The sequence below is a fragment of the Notolepis coatsorum genome (assembly GCF_963971535.1).
Source record: "Notolepis coatsorum genome assembly, chromosome: 18".
Taxonomy (NCBI): domain Eukaryota; kingdom Metazoa; phylum Chordata; class Actinopteri; order Aulopiformes; family Paralepididae; genus Notolepis; species Notolepis coatsorum.
The window spans coordinates 55,434,069-55,450,484 of record NC_140182.1 but is presented as its reverse complement, the minus strand read 5'-3'; the positions used below and the strand labels follow the sequence as shown (position 1 = coordinate 55,450,484).

Below are 16,416 nucleotides of genomic sequence, written 5' to 3'. Positions count from 1 at the left end.
TTCTGTCACAGGCTTTATCCTGGGAGCTCCTCCTACAGAGACAAACCATCATCATGTAACATATAATCAATGAAGAAATACAGACACATTATTTCACGATTTGAATAATTTTGTACAAAATAGATACATTATTATTCCATACTGACTATAATTAATACAAAACAATAAACATTATTTAGGGCACTTTAAAAGTCTAAAATGATAAATTGTGTATTTATATAGTGTTTTTATCCAATGTGCTTTACAATTTCTGTTCCTCACATTCACCCATTCACTCACACACACACCGATGGCAGAGGCAACCATGCAAGGTGCCAACCTGCTCATCGGGAGCAATTAGTGTCTTGCTCAAGGACACTTTGACACGCTGGCCCGGGAGGAGCGGGAATCGAACTAGGAACCTTCCGATTACCAGACAACCGCTCTACCTCCTGAGCCACTGTCGCCCTCCTAAGGCCTTGTCCAGATGGTGACGGAAACTATCTATTTAGTTTTCATTTAAAAAAACGTTTCCGTAAACACAAAATCGTCTCAAGAAATATGTGCGTCCAAACGAAAACACTGACAATACTGTAACGCTGCCACAAATGTACAAAATAAACGTCTTTCCGGTGTTTTAGACTTCGCTCTTTATTTTGAAAACCCCGACCGGAAGTATTATTGTTGTTATCTTGTTGTAACCTATCTATGAGCGGAACAACTTGTGTCATCCGGTTCTGTGTTTTTGAGCTAACGCTAATACAAATGTTGAGATTGTTGGTGAACAACTAACTTTAGGTTAGTTTTAATGTTAGCTAACGTTAGATAAGTTAACGTTAGCTAGCAGCAGGGATGGACGCCGTTGTGCAAATGCAGCTACAGGCAATCGATGATGAGAAGGAAGAGCTGCTGATTTTAATCGGCAGGAGAGAGAGTATAATAGCCCTGTGGTGCGGTCGTAGGCACGACAGCGCAGTTCGAACTACCTGTTGTATTAAATTAATTGATTGATGTTTAACTTGTTCCTGTGTCCAGTCCTTTCGACTAGCCCCACCCGTTCATTGTAAACAATGATGCATGTAATTCGTTATTGTGTGTTGTAGCTATGTTAATACATTCTGAATGGCATTAATGTTAGTTGGGTATGCTATCTAGTATGATAGTCCAGACAAACAAAGTTTTCAGATTTGTTCACTCTGGGACCCGTTTTCAGAAAATAGCGTGCACTGCATACAATAAAATACTTTGGCCGTTACACCCAAAATCGTATCCATCTGGACATGGCCTAAGTCTATTCCCTTCTTACTATAACCCCCCCCCCCCCCCTCTGTACTCTACCACGTTTGGACTCTCTCAGTTCTGATTGGGCAGCCAGAGATACTACAGAGAAGTGTGGGAGAGCACAGAAACAAAACAGGGCATTTGTTACACTATTCAAGAAACATTTTATTATCCACAGCATGTGTTTGTCTTTTATGTATCTACACATGCTTAATCAGCATACATGCAAGATACAAAAAGACAAACAAAAAGACTAAGCTAAATGTTTGCCTAGCATGACCACATGTGGGCCCTCATTTATCAACAATTCTTAGAAAGTGTACTATTTTCGTACGTAAGCACATAATTTAGAATGTGTGTACGCACAGAAATATTGGGATTTATCAACCGTGCGTACACCGGGTCCTACGCTCCTCTGTGTTGATAAATACCTCTTTGTTCTTACCGTCAATGCTTGTGCATGATTATCCATATATGGTCATGAAAAAAACCCCATGGGATGTGAAATAATGGACTGACCCGAGCGAACTATGAGAAACTCCACGAGCGAGATTGTTTACTGAGGCGCTGTCAACCAAGAAGACACAACGCGTGTTATGGGATAAATAAAAGGCTGGCGGACTTGTACATGGTGACTCCCTAAGACCATTGCTGCAATTCTGCCTGGACAGCTCAAAATACTAATAAAGACCGTTCGATAACCACTGTTTGGCGTTGGTGTGTCATTATAACCATGCTGGAATATGAATGCCTTTATTCGTTAAGTTCGATTGGCTACCGGGTATAATATGATTTGTACTAGAGGCATACAATCTATTTTGTTGTCGGTATTAGGTAGCCTATATGAATTACATATAATAGCAGCCATAGCCTACATTATGCAACAGTAACTTGCGCATATATAATAACACATGGCACAGCCCTGCGAAGCCTGCATACAGTAAACTAACTTGATCATTAATCTAGCTGTTGTATCTTTACGCTTATGAAAACATTAAATAATATGTATAGGCTATAGGCCGTCACTTTGCATTAATAGCCTATATTCCTCGCGGACGGACCAGTATACCTTATATCATATCATATTCATATATTCATATCATAGTTTACTCTATCAGCCTACCCAGCATGTAATACGTTCTTTGTTAGAACTCAACTCGTTATTATTTTGCGCATAGATTGCAGAAATACAGGAACGTTTTGATTTATATTAAAAGGCTTTGACATTGTAAAACTAAATACGTGGAATTATGTAAGCAGAATACAAGTCATATCACCCACACGATATGCTCTGTATCCAGAGCATGTATGCTTTTCATTCATTTAAGACACATTTATTGCAAGGGTTTTGTATACACATAAACTCAACAAATAACCTCTGTTCTCGTTGCAATGCGTTTTTATTCTTTCTTATAGGAAGGGGGAAGAACACTATATCGTGGGTGTTCATATGACTTGTATTCTGCTTACAGCTTCGAAATTCCACTTATTACGTTTAACAATGGTAAAGCCTTTAAAATATAATCAAAACGTTCCCGTATTTCTGCAATCTATGCGCAAAATAATAACGAGTTGAGTTACGCGGAGCGCAGTCAGTGCACCCGTATATTCCGATAACGCTATATATAAACCATGCTGCATTCATTCAGAAGGAAATACCTATTATTCCAAATGCTATTTATAGGGTTTTGACCATAATTACACTACTGTTGCTATTTTACAATGAACTATAATGAATTACGGGGGTCATACAGAACACGTCAGTCAAACTAATGAACAAAAGCGTATTTCCGTGTTGAAACTAATGCATGAAACTGATGAGAGCATATGCCGTCCGTCTGCAGTATAATATTCTACCGCCGGGCGCCAGGTACGCATGCCCTGAGCTGTGCGTAAATATACGCACAAAGTCAAGCACAAGTTCAAATTGATAAGTCCCACACTTTGCTTAGAAATGATCGTACGCACGGGTTACGCACATATCTGTGCGTACGCAACGTTGGGCTAAATCAATTAGACTGTTAGGGGTGCAATTCAGATGTTAATCCATTATAACCATACACAATTCTCCACAATTCTATGCTGGCAAGCAGGGCCGCCTCAGGGGGTGTGTGAGCAGTGCGGTCGCACAGGGCCTCGCGGGAAGGGGGGCCTCGCAAAATATTTTTTATTTATTATTATTATTATTATTTTTTTGCGAGGCCCCCCTTCCCACTAGGCCCTTTTTCATCACAGACCTAAAATCTAGTTTTGCTTATATGCTTATATATTTCACATTAGACACGTTTGTAGAATGTGTGTGACTTGTTCCTGGCTCTGCGGCTCTGCAGCAGACATACTCACAATTGGAGCTCTGGGGCTCTGCAGCAGACATACTATTGGTTTCAACGAAGGGAGGGGTTACATCATGTGTACGCCGGCATGCGTCAGCTGCGTTTGACTATTTTGCGCGTGCAGCTTTGGAGGTTATGCTTAGTTATGCCAGCCAAGAGGAAGAGGACGGTCATTCGGCAGATGGACTGAAGATGAAAGTTGTTGCATGTTAGACAGTTCAGTCAGGCTAGCCATGTCGGCTTAGCTAAAGGCAGGGACAGCTAGTTAGCTTTAGCTACGTTATAATATCGAGTGCTAACGTGTGGTTCAGTCGGGATAGCCATGATGATGTCGGCTAGTAGCTAGCTTAGCTAAAGGCTAACTAGCGTTAGCTAACCTAGAGAGAGCGCGTGCAGCATTGTTATGCCAAGATGATGACGTTTGGTGAGTTTTTAATGCACTCTATTCTATTCCCGCTGTGGATATCTCTCTCTCTCTCTCTCGGGAGCCAAACGGGCCGGCTAGCTGTTGTAGCTAATGTTATATTGAGCCAAAGCGGGCCGGCTAGCTAACGTTATATTGAGCCAAACGGGCCGGCTAGCTGTTGTAGTAGCTAACGGTGTGTGGCCTGGTGTCAGTACCTGGCTACTCTATTTGCAGTTAGCCTATTTAGCTGATGTCGGCCATTGGCTCCTTGCTACTTTGTTTTCTCTGGTATAGACCCTCTTCTCTTTGGATTTAAGTGTTGATCTTTGTCCTTTTGGATCTATGTATATTCATGTTGCCTTTGTGAAGTTATCTTTTCCTTCTGTTTTGTTCTTCCATTAAAAGTTGAATATCCTTTAGGGGCTCATCTTTGCTTATCTCTCTCATACATGCTCTCTCTCTAACACACACACACACAGACATGCTCTCTGTTATGGTTTGTAACCGACCCCAATCGCACAACACAAGACAGGTATGAGAGTAAGCCAAAACAGGGCATTTGTTTCTTACATAACAAAAAGCGGCACAGTCCCTTTAAGGGAAAACACAAAAACACTAGAGTCAAGGAAATATGGAAAAGCGGCACTGTGCCTTTAAGAGGCGAACAGGCTAAGGGACTAAGGCTAAGGGCCAGGGCTAAGGATCAGGGCTAAGTGTCAGGGCCAGGACCAGGGGCACTGGAGAGGGGGACAGGGACAGAGGCCCGGAGAAGCGGGCTGGAGACAGGGACAGAGAACAGGGTTAAGGCCTTGGACAGGGCGAGGGCCAGAGCTGCTTACAGGGATGAGGACAGGGTTCCGACGGCGGAGGCCTGGCACGGGAACAGGGGCCCGACGGCGGAGGCCTGGCACGGGAACAGGGGCCCGACGGCGGAGGCCTGGCATGGGGACAGGGGGCCTGGCACGGGAACAGGGGCCCGACAGCGGGGCCTGGCACGGAGATCCTCCTCCTCTTCGGATGCTGCAGACGGGCAGCGCAGAACACAGGGGTCCCAGGGGACCGGGGCGAAGAGACGCCATCCTCCCGTGGAAATAGGGAGCGATGGCGCGCCGGCTTGACGTCTGGAGTGGGAACACTGGAAAACCTCCCGTAGAGAATTAGAGAGCGAAGACGGTGTCCCACTCCAGGCAAACGGCGACAGGTGGTGATGGCTGGCATGTCGTCTCACGCCGGAGACGCGGCAGGTGATGGTAACGTACAGGATGGTAACGTACAGAACTCCATGAACACAGAGTGAACACAGATACAGATACAGAACGAACACAGAGTCCAGAACACAGAATCCAGAACACAGAATCCAGAACACAGAATCCAGAACACAGAATCCAGAACACAGAACGACCCGACAAGGACTGGAGGGGAGTCTGCAACCTATGTACTCTCCCGAGGTGATTGCAAACTCCCAACAGGTGCGTGAAGGTAGAGGATCAAGGATGTCCAAGGGTGGGGGCTGGTGAAGAGTAGAGGAGAGTAAATCATTGCAAGGGTGGGGGCTGTTGAGGAGAGTAGACAGGGAAAACACAGGAAAAAGGTCCAGGGACAGGCGAATCCTCACACTCTCTCTCTCTAACACACAAACACACATGCTCTCTCTCTCTCTCTTTCTAACACACACAGACATGCTCTATAACTCTCTCTAACACACAAAATGACATGCTCTCTCTCTCTATATTTCTCTCTCTTTCTAACACACATATACATGCTCTCTCTCTAACACACACACAAACAGACATGCTCTCTCTCTATCTCTCTCTTTCTAACACACACAGACATCTATCTATCTCTCTCTCTTCAATTCAAATGGGCTTTATTTCACATTCTTGTATTTCTCCCATTAGGTATGGGAGTTTTGAGTTATTGTCGATGTTTTCAAAGTCTCTTTGGGTGTTTGCAATTTGTGGGAAGTATGTCTTGGTATAGTGGGCAGGTTGTTAAGAAGTGGAGCTCGGTTTCCACCTCATCTTGTGTGCAGTGGGTCTGTCTTCGCTTGGGAGCCAGGTCTGCCTATGGCGGCCTTTCTCGATGGCTAGGCTGTGCTCGCTGAGTCTGTACCTAGTCAAGGATCTTCTTAGTATTGGGTCAGTCACAGTGCTCAGGTATTCTGCCACTGTGTACTCTCTGTTTAGGGCCAAATAGCATTTCAATTTGCTCTGGTTTTGGGTTGTTTCTTTCCAATGTCTCTCTCTCTCTCTCTCTCTCTCTCTGGCCTTACTCTGGTGGAGGGTCAGGGGCATTGCCGGGTCTGTGCAGCGATAACACTGTATATTGACTGTAGAACGGGAGCTCTCTCTTGCTCTCTCTCTTGCTATATGTTGACTGTATCATGCCTAGCCTTGGGCAGCGCTATTATTTAAGAATATGTTGACTGTATGAAAAAAAAATATATATATATATATATATATATATATATATATTTTTTTTTTTTACCTTTGGGGGGGGGGGGGGGGGGGGGCTCGCGTTTAAATCTCGCACAGGGCCTCGCATTTCTCCCAGGCGGCCCTGCTGGCAAGATGTTATTATAAATAGCAGAGTGGTTTGTGTATGGCCAATGTGCATCCTACTTACAGTATAGGGCAGGGGTCAGCAACCTTTTTGACATGGAGTGCCTGTTTGAAATATAGTTGTAACTAGTGTGCCTCAACAATATTCCATGCATCGTATTTTTTTTCTTCTCATAATCAGGTCTAATTTTTACATTATTACATCATTATTGTTATTATTAACAATATTATTATGATGGTTGTATCAACCCTAAATCTGAGTTTGGGGGGGGGGGATGCAATGCAGACAAACAGCTGCATACAGTGTGACCATTTCACTCACATTTGCCCATAAATTTTTTGACACATCACACACCATCGGTGTGTGTACTGTACGTGTGCTGTCATAGCTCCACCTACAGGCTTAATGGAGAACACCAGGAGAACACCAGGATGTGAATGGAGGGTGAATGTGAGGTATATATCGTGTAAATACGTTTTGGTTGATCGCAAGACTACACTGTAAAAAAAGAATTTTTAATAAAGTTACCAGAACTATATTGAGTTCAGTTACTGTGCATTAAGGTTTTTGTTATGGTTTGTAACCGACCCCAATCGCACAACACAAGACAGGTATGATGGTTTGCCAAGAAACAGATATTTATTTAGAACAGGGAAAAAGGGCACTGTCCCTTTAAGGGAGAAAACACAAAACACTGGAATAACACAAGAGGGGAAAGTAAAGTGCCTTTAAGAGGCGGGCAGGAAAAGGGAACACTATGGGAAGGTAAGGGAACGCCTAAGGGAAGGTTAAGGGAACGCCTAGGGAACAGAGGAACTAGAGACTAGGAGAACTAGGGAAAGAGGACTAGGGACTAGGAGAACTAGGGATAGAGGACTAGGGACTAGGTGGAACTAGAAGGGGAGAACTTGGGACAGAGGGGACTGAGGCCCGCGGAGGCGGGCTGGGGAACAGGGAGGAACTGGGGACAGAGAACCGCGGAGGCGGGCTGGGGACAGGGAGGAACTGGGGACTGGTGGGAAAACATCTGGGCCGCTCTGCAGAACAGAGGAGAGGGTTAATATTCAAAGGGAACAAACAGCAGATGCAGAACAGTCCAAATAACAAAGTAACAAAGTAAATACTATCTTCGTGTGAACAAACACACAGTGGGAGATGAAATGTCCAAAATAATATCCACGAGAGAACAAAACAGAGTGGGAGATGAAATGTCCAAACTAATAACTAAGTGAGAACTAAAGGAGGCAATACGCTGGGTGAGTGACATCACAATCAAAACTCACCCAGGCGTATGCGTAATGGTGCAGGAACAGCAGCGGGACGAGGGCAAGGGGCATTACGCTGAGTGAGTGACATCACAATCAAAACTCACCCAGGCGTATGCGTAAAGGTACAGGGACAGCAGCGGGAACGGGGGCAAGAGGCATTACGCTGAGTGAGTGACATCACAATCAAAACTCACCCAGGCGTATGCGTAAAGGTACAGGGACAGCAGCGGGAACGGGGGCATCGCCACCGGGTGGCTGGCTGTCCGAGCCGAGGGACAGAGTGCTGGAACAGTGGCGGTGGCGAGGGTGTCGTCCACCGGGTAGCCGACTGTCGGAGCCGAGGAACAGAGTGCTGGAACAGTGGCGGTGGCGAGGGTGTCGTCCACCGGGTAGCCGCTGTCGGAGCCGAGGAACAGAGTGCGCGCCACACCTTGGTGTGCGCGTCGGAACAGTGGCGGTGGCGAGGGTGTCGTCCACCGGGTAGCCGCTGTCGGAGCCGAGGAACAGAGTGCGCGCCACACCTTGGTGTGCGCGTCGGAACAGTGGCGGTGGCGAGGGTGTCGTCCACCGGGTAGCCGCTGTCGGAGCCGAGGAACAGAGTGCGCGCCACACCTTGGTGTGCGCGTCGGAACAGTGGCGGTGGCGAGGGTGTCGTCCACCTGGTAGCCGCTGTCGGAGCCGAGGAACAGAGTGCGCGCCACACCTTGGTGTGCGCGTCGGAACCGAGAGACGCATCTGGTGCGTCTGCGTGGAGGAGTGTGCCAAGCAGGAAGGTCTGGAAGATGCGCGTCGGCGCGCTGAGGTCTGGAGAGCGTGCCAAGCTCGAAGGTCTGGAAGATGCGCGTCTGTGCGCTGGTACGGAGGAGCGTGCCAAGCTCGAAGGTCTGGAAGATGCGCGTCTGTGCGCTGGTACGGAGGAGCGTGCCAAGCTCGAAGGTCTGAAGTGGAACACTGGAATACCTCCCGTAGAGGATTAGAGAGCGCAGTACAGTGTCTCCCTCCAGGCAAACGGCGGCAGGTGGCGAAGGCTTGAGCGCATCTGGCGCGCTGGTCTGGAGTGGAACACTGGAATACCTCCCGTAGAGAATTAGAGAGCGCAGTACAATGTCTCCCTCCAGGCAAACGGCGACAGGTGGCCAAAGCCCTTGAAGATGCGCGTTGCGCGCTGGTGACTGGAGAGCGTGCCAAGCCCTTGCAGATGCGCGTTGCGCGCTGGTGACTGGAGAGCGTGCCAAGCCCTTGCAGATGCGCGTTGCGCGCTGGTGACTGGAGAGCGTGCCAAGCCCGAGGGTCCGGGAGATGCGCGTTGGTCTAGATGTGCGTCAGGACGAACAGCTGCGCTGGGGTCTGCAGTGGAACGCTGGGGTGCCTCCCGTGGAAGTTACAGGGAGCGCAGAACAGTCTCCTCCACAGGCTACGGCGACAGCAGACGAAGGCTGGAGCAAAACATCTCAAGGCTGGAGAAATCCATATACAGCATTGGTAGACCAGAGGATCTCCCGAAAGAGTCTAGATGTTAGAGGAAATGACTCAGCATGAATACAACACGACCCCACGCCGAAACGAGGGGAAGAGCCCTGGTATTTAAAGCCCACAGGGGAACTAATTAGCCTGCCACCACAGGTGCGAGAGGTAATTGATAATAGTCCAGGTGTGGCCACTGAGAGTAAACGAGAGTAAAGAACGAGAGGGTGGGGGCTAGAGAGAGTGAGTGAGAAGGGAATTTCTAACAGTAGGCTTTAAAGAAACAGAGAAAAGGTGGTGAGCAGCGGGCAAAACCTCACAGTTTTCAGTTTTCAATCCATAATAAGTTAACAGAAAAATAAGTACACAACCACATTATTTCAACCAAATAAAACTATGTTTATTGTCATTGTGTGAGGATTGGTTCTTTCCCCACCACAGGCTTCTTAAAGTACTGTGATGATTGGTCCGCTCCCCGCCACACGCTCCGTTCCTTTAAGGTACTATGTTGATTAATGCATTCCCCGCCACGCGCTCCGTTCCTTTAAGGTGCCGTGTTGATTGGTGCTTTCCCCGCCACACGCTTTTGGAGCAAGTATCAATCTCATCCCGCAGCTGTCACAGCTTGTAATTAGCGCCCCTGAAGGCTTTATATACTCAGACCTCCTTACTATCGATGTTGGGTCGTTCTGAAACACACCTGCATATACCTGCCTTCCCCGTTGCTGTTCCTGTCTTTTTGCTCTCCAGGACCTTTTGTGGAGAACCGCTGTGGAGAACCTGGTTCCCCGTTCGGAGCTGCGCCTCGTTATCTGCCCGCTTTACGCGTTGCGCTCTGGTGAGTTTTTGGAAACAGTCTTTTTGGATTATCAGTTTTTTGTGTGTTTGGTGAACACCGAAGAAATCCCGTTTTTGTTTGTACTGGACTCACCTATTTTTGTGTTGGATTTACACTGAGGATTACCGTGTTATTTTTCTCTGGACTCAGCTAACTTGTGTGTGGTACACCAAAGATCAAGTCACTTGGATTAATACTGGACCAGTCACCTCTCTGCCTCTGTGTGTTCGTTGGGCTAACTCTGATTTCTCTCTCTCTCCGTGAAAGCTGGGAGTATCTGCAGAGCCGCTACGACGTCACAAGCCAATTCCTCACCACTATCTACTGGGAGTATCTGCAGAGCCGCTACATCATCTCATGCCAGATCCCCGTTTGTTCTATTGCTGTACTTCATCCATCTTGTGACTCTGTAAATAAATACGCCCTAGCTTTTGGCTAACTCTGAACTTCCTCTCTGTGCCGTTGCGTTTGAGGTCGGTTACAAACCATAACACATTGTTTTAAGAACACAAGTTGACTTGGTAATACTCACATTTTGAGTAAAAAAATTGCTTTTAACATGTGCAATATTCAATAATAAAATTTGTTGATTAATCCCACTGGTCACAATAGTGACCGTAATAATGTTTTTGTTATAAGGCTCTGCAAATGTTACTGAATGATGTAGCAATGTATTTCCAGCTAAATTGAAATAATAAACAAATAAAAGGGTCTCAATTAAATATGTGGTAGTAAAAAGAACCTGTGGGAGGATTTCAACAAGATAAAGGCGACAACAGTGCAAAATATTTCACTATAATATTTCAAAAAAAAATTACATTTTTTTATTTAATTTTTTTATTTTAAATGCTGCCCCCTGTGCCTATGAAAATGCCTCTGCGTGCCTATGCAGGCACACGTGCCTAGGGTTGCCTACCCCTGGTATAAGGCATGGGATAGCCCCATGAGTCATGACATTTGGTTATTCGGCTTTTATGACCCATCCCTACTCTTTAAAGGGGAATGCCACCCATTTCAAATAATTCACACATGTTCTTCCAGTGCCTCAAGACAGTTCAGTCAATATTTGTGAGTATGCACTACGCTCTCCTAAAGCTAGAAATCAGAGAGAGAACCCTCCAATCAGAGAGGCTGTAAAATGTTTGTGTGAGCTCATACACACAAATACAGTTTATATTCTAGCATTTCTAGAAGGTCTAACCCCGCATTACAAGCCCAGGTGGGGGTAAGAGCTCACACAAACATGTTATTGCTCCATAAGGTAGGGGTGAGGAAAAGACTTGCAATATATATGTTATATATATCGCATTTTGCATGCCTATGATATTATATAGAGACAGTGATGCCAAGTATCAATATTTAAAATAGAAAATATATAGATTACATTATATACAATGTAATCTATATACAAATTATGTCTATATATTGTTATAGATGTTGACAACATTTTCAATTGGGGACATAATTTGCAGTTGAAAAAAGGCAATTGCTATATATCACAGGGGCAGCTTTGGCTCAGGGGTAGAGCGGGTCGTCCAATGATCAAAGGGTTTGTGGTTCGAATCCCGCTCAAGCCCATGTCCATCCCATTGCCGTTGTGTCCTTGGGCAAGACACTTAACCTACTTGCCTTGTATGAATGTGTATGCATGTGAATGAATGTTGGTGGTGGTCGGAGGGGCCGTAGGCGATGATTATTCGCCACGCTTCCGTGAGTCTGCCTCAGGGCAGCTCTGGCTGCAATTGTAGCTTACCACCACCGGTATGACAGTGTATGAACGAATAATGGACTCTGTGAAGCGCTCTGGGTGTCATGAAGAGCGCTATATAAATCTATATCTCATTATTACTAGTATCATGCTGACCGGGCCTTCAGGAGAGAGTGGTGCATATTCACGAACGCGAAGACTTTTAACACTGAACTGTCCTGGGGCTCAGGAAGACCATAATGTGAATTCTTAAAAGGACGACGACGGTATAGTAAAAATCCATACCTCCCAGCCTTAACACAAACACCTTCATTTATCTCTCTCTCTCTCCGTTCTGTGCATTCTCTGCACAGACTAGTCAGGACATGTTGACTGACTTGAGTTAACCTGTCAATATATTTATCTTCATAATACGCTGTGACTCCTGCTACTCATCATCTCATCATGTTTCTAGACAAGGAGGAGGCAGATGCTGCATGCTTGTCTGTCTTTCTCCTATGTTAGTTCCCCATGTGTGTGCACCCTTCCCTCATTCCAGTCAGTGGAATGCAGATCACAAATCATGATAGCATCGCATATAATTACACAGCAGTATAGTATCATAAGCTTTTCAGAAGATATCAAGATCGACATGTGTCCCCGTATCATCAGTGAATTTGTAGTTTCAGGTTATGGTGGTAGCAGGCTAGGGAGGGAGTAGAGTTGTAGTGTAGGGTGTAGGGTGGTAAGCCCCTTCAACTCATTCAGAATGCAGCCGCCTGCCTGATCTCCAACCTACCAAAGTCAGCCCATGTTACCATGGACCTCCACTGGCTCCCTATCCCTGCACGAATCCCCCTATTCTCTGTCCTCGCTCCACAATGGTAGAACGAACTTCCCATCCCAACTTTTAAACTAACCTTCTTACTGTCTTCTACTATCATGCGCTCTTCCTACTAACTATACTAATATGTTTTTACTACTATGCACTCGAACACTGCAGCTGCAGCACCCAAGTTTCAACACGGTTTGATGAACATTGTTACTCAGCTGAAAGAGTTGTACCCTTCTTGCTGACTTGTCGTACAGAACTTGTAAGTCGCCTTGGATAAAAGCGTCAGCTAAATGACTAAATGTAAATGTAGAGGTCTAGGGTAAACTGCCTAAATCTCTGCCTGGCCTAAATCTCATATTACTAACATGGCATGGGGTTGGATTGCTATTTCTTTTTCAAATGGAAATCTCTTGATGCTTATGAAATCATGTTTCAATATCCCCATTTGGACACTAGCATAGTGTTAATAGTGTGACAGACTGGGGTGTGTTGAGCTGTCACCAGATTGGAATTAATAAAATACACACGGCACAAGGTAGAAGCAAGTTTAACAGCAGACTTATTGCCGTTTAGGGGAAAGGGAGAGGTTAGTGAGAGCGTCAGCCAGTCCGATAGCGGGGGTCGGTACACAGGGATCAGTTCTCAAATGGGCGGGGGCTGATTCGGGAGATGAGACGTCGGGCAAGCAGGGGTCGATACACATGCAGGTTATCAGACTATCAAGGGTTATGGCACACAGCAGGTTTTTTTTTCCAAAAATAGATAAACACAGCATGGGGTCACACAGACAAAAATATCCTCCTCTTCTCTCTATCTCTTCTCGTACTCACTCGTTCCACACAGGTTTCGCCTCAGCTACTCCAATGCTTCCTTCTCTCTGTCTCCATTTTCTAGTCCGCTTAATTGCGTTTTGATTAAGCTCACCTGTCCTGTGCTGAGCGCTCTGCTCTGCCGGGAGTCTCCTCTGATTTCCTAATATGGGCAATTGGGCATATGCCCCAGTACCTTGGCCGAGACATAACGGCCATCCATTACCACACCAGCCGGTCTGCCACAATAGTTCTGTTCCGTTAGGGGCTCTGCTTGGCATCACACTGCACTCCCTCGCGTACGTGCACGCGCACTGAATAAATTCCACAAATGTACCTTTAATACCCGTATTAGTCTGACCACACCCCTCATCAGCTTACCTTCATAAGCAGGTGTGTGGTCACCTGCTCTCCTCCTTCTCGCTTTCACCACAAGGAAGTGCCTCGGTAGTACCCCACTTGACGTGTTGTTAGTTGACGTGGAGAAAAATATTGTTTACAAGGAGGAGATACGTTGACATCATATCTTTATTTTCTCTCTCACTATTTTCGAGAAAATACGGCGATATTGTCTTCGTACTGGAGTGTCTGGAAGATGATGATCATTCTAAAAACCCTCCACCGGTTTTCGTATTGGGAGCACGCCGCTGCATGCTTCTCAACTGCAGTTCCTTGCTGTGTTTGTTGGGGTGAAACCTGTCAGGCCACAGCTGAACTGTCGGACGCGCCGCTGTTGTGAGAAGCGGTGGGTTTCAGGTTGGGTGAGTACTGTTGCTGGCGGGCTTCACTTGTCTGTTAGTGCTATGGGGGCTACTTGACAATGTTTATGGAAACCGGCCCCAGGCTAGGGTCCTTTGTTCAGCCACCTAGGCGACAGAAGACCTTGGTCTGAAGACCATTGTAGTTTTAACTAGTGGGCCGCGACCATTAACACTGGTGATCCCTGTGTGTTCTGGACGAGTGGATTTCTCTCTGTCCCGTGTTAAGCCCCTTCTTTCATATCCAAATGAGAGTATTCCTTCACGAGGAGATATGTGCATGGATGTGCGATAGCGGCAGATCCATGTTCAAGTCAGCTACACAGGCCAGTTTGGTATTGTGCTGATTCCGTCGGGTGTTGATAAAATCACCGTTGTAAAGCAGTCTTGACATCTTGTTTCTCTTTTCTCTAAAAAAGTGAGGAGAGGTTCAGAACGGCGGCCTGTCTGGGTGAGTGTTATGTCATTGTATACATGTTCAGGTGATAGCTGCTTAGCTTACGGTTAGCCAGTCAGCTGTTAGCTGCTGCGTTAGCCTGCTGGGATCGCTGCATGGCCTACTTAGGTTGGGCCTACTGTTAGCCAGTCAGCTGTTAGCTGCGGCGCTAGCATGTCGTGATCACTAGGTAACGTTAGCTTGCTGCTATAGGCCAAGGCCTGGCGCAGGGAGCTTCAGCTCCTCGCGCGCCGCCGCAAGCTCGCTTCTGGTCGCGTGCGCCGTTAGCTCGGCGTCTCGCGAGCAGGGGCAGTAGCGCCGAACGGTTGGAGCGGCCGTTAGCTTAATGCTACTCTGTTGAACGTGCTTTGATTGTAACATGTTTTACACTCTTGACTACGACGTCATCCTTGACAGGGGATGTTCGTCGACCCTGCCCTGAGCCAGGACGGCAAGGTTGCGTCAACAAAGAGGACTGTAGTGCGGGTTGGAGCGGCGACGCTGCCCAGTTCGAACAACACAGGAGCGGCTGTGTTCCTACGGTGTCTGTGACTGCACTTCGCTGATCTACGTTCCGGGTAGGACCAGGTTTGACCAGACCTTATAACACGTCTTCTGGTTTTACTTTTCTAAATGTTTTGTGAATAACGATGTTTTCCCAAACGTGTGTTGCTGCAATGCATTTAGGATACGACGCGAGTTATGTGTGTACTGTTTTTGTCACTGGCAGTTAGCTTCTCCGTGCAAATCGGGTTGTTGTTACAGATGTGAAAATGATCTGGTTGTTGTGTAAGAAACATCATGGTGTTTATATGTACCGTGTACTCACAACTAAGGTAACTAACCTATGAAGCTATGCTTGGTGACAAGTGAGTAAAATAATGTTCTTTTTTCAGCCTGTGATGACAATGAACAGTGTGTTCACATATTAACAGGTTTTCCTGTTTTAACTGGCCGTATTGAGGGTAAAATAAGAGGATTGTGTTTCCCCCTGGTTCCCTGGGGACTTTTTCATCCTCCTATCAGACATGTTGTGCACTAATTTGTGTCTTTTGTGTGGTAGGGATGCGATGTAACCCTTAGCTTGATTGCTGAGGTTGTGCTAAAACTGCTGGAGAAACTTTATTTTCCTAAAAGAAAAGATGGTTTGGTCGCTGTCGTGTGTGCTTAGCAAGGCCTGTGGCCGATACTAATCGAGAATTATGTATTCTCTCATTGTGAAAAACGGCGTTCCTCTGTTGAGTGTTTTTGCCATTTTTTGTAGGTGATGATGGGTTGTGTGTGTCATGTGACCTACAACTGGGTTGTGTATGTTGGACCGGGGCTCTTAGAGCCCTCTCTATTCTGTGTTTTTTCCTTAGTAAAAATCAGATAGCAGGTTAGCTCATGCGCTGTGTGGAGCTGTCAAACGCTTCATAGAGCTGACTATGACTGTGTCATATTCTCTTTTTGTCATTACATCGTATCATGGGTGTGGGGTCGTAAAGGGATGAACTGGTAACCTTTCCTCTTCCCCTTGTTTCTGTCTGTCAGGGGTACACCCCCTGTCCTTCAAGGTTCCCGTCACGTGGCGGTTCGGCACGTTACGGGGGGGGGGGGAGGGAGTTTCCTGGTCCCACGGCCTGGTATATTGGGCGTGTGCACCGCAGGAATTCCCCCACCATAGAGTACGTCACCGTGCGCGTCTCTGTTGGTAGGACTTCCGTGTGCTGTTCAGGTCCATGTGATGGATCTGTTTCAGGGGGGTGGTCAGGGCTCCT

General features: G+C 46.5%; 1 protein-coding gene across 1 annotated transcript in view; it reads left to right on the top strand.

Moving 5' to 3' along the window:
- Positions 1-16,416, top strand: part of LOC311245628 (FYVE, RhoGEF and PH domain-containing protein 4-like) — a 281,410-nt gene that overhangs the window by 23,474 nt on the left and 241,520 nt on the right. The window lies entirely within an intron of this gene.